We start from the raw sequence: 7,628 nt of genomic DNA, 5'->3' as shown, positions 1-7,628 counted from the left end.
CTCCATGAGCTCGACGCATGCACCAGCGCATCAGTGTTGCCGGACCCATCACTATTGTTGATTATTAAATTCATTATTAAGTCTAGTTAGTGGGAGAGCTGAACAGCTCTCACACTATTGAGATCTTCGCTCTTTATTAGTGGGAGAGCTGAACAGCTCTCACACTATTGAGATCTTTGCTCTTATTTCGCCCCGTTTTTCGGTCTCTTTCATCGTCTCAACGCTTTCATCGTCTCAACGCTTCGTCGTAGAATCGCCGTTCAACTTTCTAAACGTGTGTCGTCTTTAGGGGATGGGGGCTATTACTTTTCACGTTTTCAGCTTTTCAACTTTTAACGTTATTCAACGTTTTTCGTCGTTTTTTTATAATGGTCGTCTATGGGAATCATCGTTCAACTTTTTGTCAACTTGCCTCTTTTCGTTAGCTTCTGTCATCGTCATACTTTGGCGTAGAAACGTCATTTCAACGTCAAAAGCGTCTATCATCTTTCAGCGTTCTCCGTGTAAATCAGCGTCCTCGTATCTTTTATAGTTTTCGACTTGTGAGCGTTTAAATATGGTGTGGTTTTTGTTAAATTTTCAGCTTTTCCATTAGTGTGTATTGGGTCAGTTAGAGTGCGTGATGTCACAGCTACAGTGAGAAGGTGCGCTTTTTTAAGACAGAACTTCTGTCTCTAACTCGTCACTACAGCCACAATTTTTACTCTATCAACATAATTACTTCACTAAATCGTAGTCATACTTGTCTTCTTTCTAATGATGTGTCTGGATATACCCTCAGACCTATACTTTAGTCGCTATCAACCTCAAAGCGCAGAGAGATCCCGAAATTCTCCCATAGACTCTAATGATAATTTTCGGCAGACGTCTGGGGAGAAAAACAGAGGAGACATATTTTGAAATTGCCACTGTGGCTACAAGCTTTTATCCTCAAACATAAAATTCACACCATTTGCTCATTGAAGCCTTGGGACTCGTAAAATGAAATAATTTTTGTGATAACTATCATGGTTTAGCTGGAACAAGCCTGTTTATACAAGGTGAAACTCTGCTTTTACAGAGCAGAGTGAGCCTGATTTTCCCGCCTTTCGTCTCCATGGCGACGGCGCAGCTGCAGATTTCACTGACAGGTCAAACTGCTGATGCTCAGTGTAGACAGCAGTTCCATGCTTATTACTGATTACTCAACTACACTATTGGATTGTGTAGTAATTAAGCACACACTTCCTCTAAATCCTTTCAAAATAAAAGCACCAAGCCAAATAATTAGCTTTAAAAGCAGTATTTCTGCTTTTAGTAGGGTAATTATGACTATTTAGAGATAGATTAACAGTTTAGTAATTACCCACACATGCTTCCTCTACATCCTTTCAAAATAAAAGCACCAAGCCAAATAATTAGCTTTAAAAGCAGTATTTCTGCTTTTAGTAGGGTAATTATGACTATTTAGAGATAGATTAACAGTTTAGTAATTACCCACACATGCTTCCTCTACATCCTTTCAAAATAAAAGCACCAATGCCAATTATTAGCTTTAACTGCACTGTTTTTGCCTTTAAATGGGTAATTATGATTATTAATGGGTAATTAAAGACTAATTGACAGTTATGCTACTACCCCCACACATTTCCTCTAAATCCTTTCAAAATAAAAGCACCAATTACAATTTATTACCTTTAATGGCAAGATTGATTAAAAAAATTTGTGGTTCTGAATACTTACCAATCGTTAATGGGACTACTTTAGAGTTCAGTAAATAGCCACTCAAACTTATTAGGGTGCTTTTATTATGAAAGGGCTAAATCTAAATCTTTTGCTTTAATAGGGCTATTCTTGCTATTGAATGATAAATTATGACTATCTAATGACTATTTTATAGTTTAGTAATCGCCCACACACAACCTCTAAATCCTTTCAAAATAAAAGCACCAATGTAATTTATTACCTAAATTGCAAGATTTTTGTTTCTGACTGGTAAATTTCTACTAGTTATTAAAATATTACACAGTTAGGTAATTATTTACAAATACTTTCTTCAAATCAAAAAGATAGTCAGCTTATTTATGATTGTCAACAATGCACAATGGTCAACCTTTTAATCTTTGACAGCTTTTAACCTTGGTCAACTTTTGAATCATTGTCATCTCTTTAATATTGTCATAGTATGACCTTGGTCATCTTTTTAATCATCATCTTTTTAATCGCCATCTTTTGTCATCTTTTTAAACTTTGTCAACGTTTTCTCGTTTTCATCGTTTTCATCGTTTTGCCGTAGTCAACTTTTTGACGTCAGAAGCTTAATCAGCGTTTGTCATCGTTGCGGCAGCAGATCAGCTCTCCCACGTATTTCTCGAGAAATTACTTTTTCTAGTTCTTCTTATTATTTCACCCGTTTTTTGGTCGCTTTCATCGTCTCAACGCTTCAGCGTAGAATCGTCGTTCAACTTTCTAAACGTGTGTCGTCTTGAGGAGATGGGGGCTATTACTTTTCACGTTTTCAGCTTTTCAACTTTTAACGTTATTCAACTTTTTCCGTCGTTTTTTTTATAATGGTCGTCTATGGGAATCATCGTTCAACTTTGTGTCAACTTTCCTCTTTTCATCAGCGTCTATCATCGTCATACTTTGGCGTAGAAACGTCATTTCAACTTCAGAAGCGTCTATCATCTTTTAACTTTATCAGTGTAAATCAGCGTCTTCGTATCTTCTATACTTTTCGACTTGTGAGCGTTTAAATACCGTGTGGTTTTTGTTAAATTTTCAGCTTTTCCATTAGTGTGTATTGCGTCTGTTAGAGTGCGTGATGTCACAGCTACAGTGAGAAGGTGCGCTTTTTTAAGACAGAACTTCTGTCTTTAACTTGTCACTACAGCCACAATTTTTAATCTATCAACGTAATTACTTCACTAAATCGTAGTCATACTTGTCTTCTTTCTAATGATGTGTCTGGATATACCCTCAGACCTATACTTTAGTCGCTATCAACCTCAAAGCGCAGAGACATCCTGAAATTCTCCCATAGACTCTAATGCTAATTTTCGGCAGACGTCTGAGGAGAAAAACAGAGGAGACATATTTTGAAATTGCCACTGTGGCTACAAGGTTTTGTCCTTAAACATAAAATTCACACCATTTGCTCATTGAAGCCTTGGGACTCGTAAAATGAAATAATTTTTGTGATAACTATTATGCTTTAGCTGGAACGAGCCTGTTTATACAGGGTGAAACTCTGCTTTTACAGAGCAGAGTGAGCCTGATTTTCCCGCCTTTCGTCTCCATGGCGACGGCGCAGCTGCAGATTTGACTGACAGGTCAAACTGCTGATGTTCAGTGTACAGAGCAGTTCCATGCTTGTTACTGATTAGTCAACTACACTATTGGATTGTGTAGTAATTAAGCACGCACTTCCTCTAAATCCTTTCAAAATAAAAGCACCAAGCCAAATAATTAGCTTTAAAAGCAGTATTTCTGCTTTTAGTAGGGTAATTATGACTATTTAGAGATAGATTAACAGTTTAGTAATTACCCACACATGCTTCCTCTACATCCTTTCAAAATAAAAGCACCAATGCCAATTATTAGCTTTACCTGCACTGTTTTTGCCTTTGAAAGGGTAATTATGATTATTTAAAGACTAATTGACAGCTACGCTATTACCCCCACACATTTCCTCTAAATCCTTTCAAAATAAAAGCACCAATTACAGTTTATTACCTTTAATGGCAAGATTGATTAGAAAATGTCTGGTTCTGAAAACTTACCAATCGTTAATGAGACTACTTTAGAGTTCAGTAAATAGCCACTCAAACTTATTAGGGTGCTTTTATTCTGAAAGGGCTAAATCTAAATCTTTTGCTTTAATAGGGCTATTCTTGCTATTGAATGATAAATTATGACTATCTAATGACTATTTTATAGTTTAGTAATCGCCCACACACAACCTCTAAATCCTTTCAAAATAAAAGCACCAATGTAATTTATTACCTTAAATGGCAAGATTTTTGTTTCTGACTGGTAAATTTCTACTAGTTATTAAAATATTACACAGTTAGGTAATTATTTACAAATACTTTCTTCAAATCAAAAAGATAGTCAGCTTATTTATGATTGTCAACAATGCACATTGGTCAACCTTTTAATCTTTGACATCTTTTAACCGTGGGCAACTTTTGAATCATTTTCATCTCTTTAATATTGTCATAGTATGACCTTGGTCATCTTTTTAATCATCATCTTTTTAATCGCCATCTTTTGTCATCGTTTTAATCTTTGTCAACGTTTTCTCGTTTTCATCGTTTTCATCGTTTTGCCGTAGTCAACTTTTTGACGTCAGCAGCTTAATCAGCGTTTGTCATCGTTGCGGCAGCAGATCAGCTCTCCCACGTAATTTCTCGAGAAATTACTTTTTCTAGTTATTATTATTTCGCCCCGTTTTTCGGCCGCTATCTACTTCTCAACGCTTTATCGTAGAATCATCGTTCAACGTTCTAAACGTGCGTCATCGTTAGACAATGCAGGCTATTACTTTTCACGTTTTCAGCTTTTCAACTTTTAACGTTATTCAACGTTTTCCGTCGTTTTTTTTATAATGGTCGTCTATGGGAATCATCGTTCAACTTTCTGTCAACTTCCCTCTTTTCATCAGCGTCTATCATCGTCATACTTTGGCGTAGTAACGTCATTTCAACGTCAAAAGCGTCTATCATCTTTCAACGTTCTCCGTGTAAATCAGCGTCCTCGTATCTTTTATAGTTTTCGACTTGTGAGCGTTTAAAGATCGTGTGGTTTTTGTTAAATTTTCAGCTTTTCCATTAGTGTGTATTGCGTCTGTTAGAGTGCGTGATGTCACAGCTACAGTGAGAAAGTGTGCTTTTTTAAGACAGAACTTCTGTCTCTAACTTGTCACTACAGCCACAATTTTTACTCTATCAACGTAATTACTTCACTAAATCGTAGTCATACTTGTCTTCTTTCTAATGATGTTCTGGATATACCCTCAGACCTATACTTTAGTCGCTATCAACCTCAAAGTGCAGAGAGATCCTGAAATTCTCCCATTGACTCTTATGATAATTTTTGGCAGACGTCTGAGGAGAAAACAGAGGAGACATATTTTGAAATTGCCACTGTGGCTACAAGCTTTTGTCCTTAAACATAAAATTTCACACCATTTGCTCATTGAAGCCTTGGGACTCGTAAAATGAAATAATTTTTGTGATAACTATCATGGTTTAGCTGAAACAAGCCTGTTTATACAGGGTGAAACTCTGCTTTCACAGAGCAGAGTGAGCCTGATTTTCCCGCCTTTTGTCTCCATGGCGACGGCGCAGCTGCAGATTTGACTGACAGGTCAAAACTGCTGATGCTCTGTGTACAGAGCAGTTCCATGCTTATTATTGATTACTCAACTACAATATTGGATTGTGTAGTAATTAAGCACACACTTCCTCTTAATCCTTTCAAAATAAAAGCACCAAGCCAAATAATTAGCTTTAATAGCAATATTTCTACTTTTAGATGGGTAATTATGACTATTTAAAGATAGATTAACAGTTTAGTAATTACCCACACATGCTTCCTCTACATCCTTTCAAAATAAAAGCACCAATGCCAATTATTAGCTTTAACTGCACTGTTTTTGCCTTTGAATGGGTAATTATGATTATTTAAAGACTAATTGACACTTACGCTATTACCCCAACACATTTCCTCTAAATCCTTTCAAAATAAAAGCACCAATTACAGTTAATTACCTTTAATGGCAAGATTGATTAGAAAGTTTGTGGTTCTGAATACTAACCAATCGTTAATGAGACTACTTTAGAGTTTAGTAAATAGCCACTCAAACTTATTAGGGTGCTTTTATTCTGAAAGGGCTAAATCTAAATCTTTTGCTTTAATAGGGCTATTCTTGCTATTGAATGATAAATTATGAGTATCTAATGACTATTTTATAGTTTAGTAATCACTCACACACAACCTCTAAATCCTTTCAAAATAAAAGCACCAATGTAATTTATTATCTTAAATGGCAAGATTTTTGTTTCTGACTGGTAAATTTTTAATAGTTATTTAACTATTACATAGTTAGGTAATTATTTACAAATTTCTTCAAATCAAAAAGCTAGTCAGCTTATTTATGATTGTCAACAATGCAACTTGGTCAACTTTTTAATCTTTGACATCTTTTCAGCTTGGTCAAATTAGGAATTTTTTAAATCGCCATCTTTTGTCATCGTTTTATTCTTTGTCAACGCTTTCTCGTTTCTCGAATTGTAAGTCTCCGACCACGCCCCTACGTCTACATCAAGAGTTGTAAGAATGTTCCTGAATGAGGCACCAGATATTCAGAGGTCATTCCTGGTTTTATAATCTGCTATAAAGGCACCTAATTAAACAGATATAATCTGATCATGTGCTCCAAATGTGACACACAGGAGCGGAGACAGTTTTACTAGTTGTACACTGACTGGTTCGTTTTAACCAGACCAGTCCTGTATAAGATGCTTCCTATGGCCACGAGCAGGTACGCTGTAGCTCAGAAAAGAATACAAATAACAATCATATTTATATATATGTATGTACAGAAGAACTAATGTACCATCAGGTGTGAAACTGAGGCAGTTTGCAGGTGTATCTAAGAAAAGCATTTTACAAACAAACCAAATATGAATTAAGCTGTGTTAATGAAACTGTCACATGGACAGCACTTTGCAGCATGTGATTTACACTTTGTAATGTCACGGCTATACGTTCATGTTTTCATTATGACCTTTAAAGTTCTTTGACTTTCAGGACCAGGAAGCTTTCATTGTCAGGTAAGAGCAGAGGGCAGAGTCAGGACAGATTACCTGACAGGTTTACAGCAGCTGGACTTTAGATTGTAATAAACCTGGAGCAGACACGAGTCTGAGTTGATGCGTGTGTTACTGATAACAAACAGTTCTGATTATTTAAACCTTCCTTTTTGATAAAGCTTATAGTTAGAGATGGTTCAGGTCACTGGCAATGATTGTTAGTCACAGGAACCATCTCTTAGTTAAGCTGCAATAGACATAGACTGCTGGGGGACTTAATTTATACACTGAGCTCCTCTGTTTCCTTCTGACTCTTCTATCCAATAATCTCCCATCATTGTTTCAAGTTTAACTAACTTTGTCTCTTTCTCTTCAGTAGTTGTGCTTTTCCCTCTCTCTCTCCTGCTCTGTCCTCACCTACAGGTATCATCGCACTCAGAGCCGTGTGTCTGTGATGGGCAGTCCCTGGTCCAACCATCCCGCCTGTTTCCAGTTTCTGGAGGTTTCATCCTCATTAGAGAGGGAGTTTTTCCTCTCCAATGTTAATGTCAAATTGTAATTAAAGGCTTGCTGTATGTGGGATTTGTTGAGTTTAGTTGTGTAAAGTCTTAAACCTCACCTACCTAAAATGAATGGAATCGAATTCAATTAAACCCCCAGTTTATTATCCAGCTTTATTTATAATATTTTATTTTAAGGGAATGTTTTGGAAACAACAGATTGATCCTAACAGTGTTTTCTAGTGGACACCAACATTATTATTTTGACCTTATTTTGACATTTTGTAAGAATTTGTTTGTGCTTGAGGAACAAACTGGTCCATTGTTTATG

Source organism: Betta splendens, chromosome 14, assembly GCF_900634795.4.
Source record: "Betta splendens chromosome 14, fBetSpl5.4, whole genome shotgun sequence".
NCBI lineage: Eukaryota > Metazoa > Chordata > Actinopteri > Anabantiformes > Osphronemidae > Betta > Betta splendens.
This window is presented reverse-complemented; position numbering follows the sequence as displayed.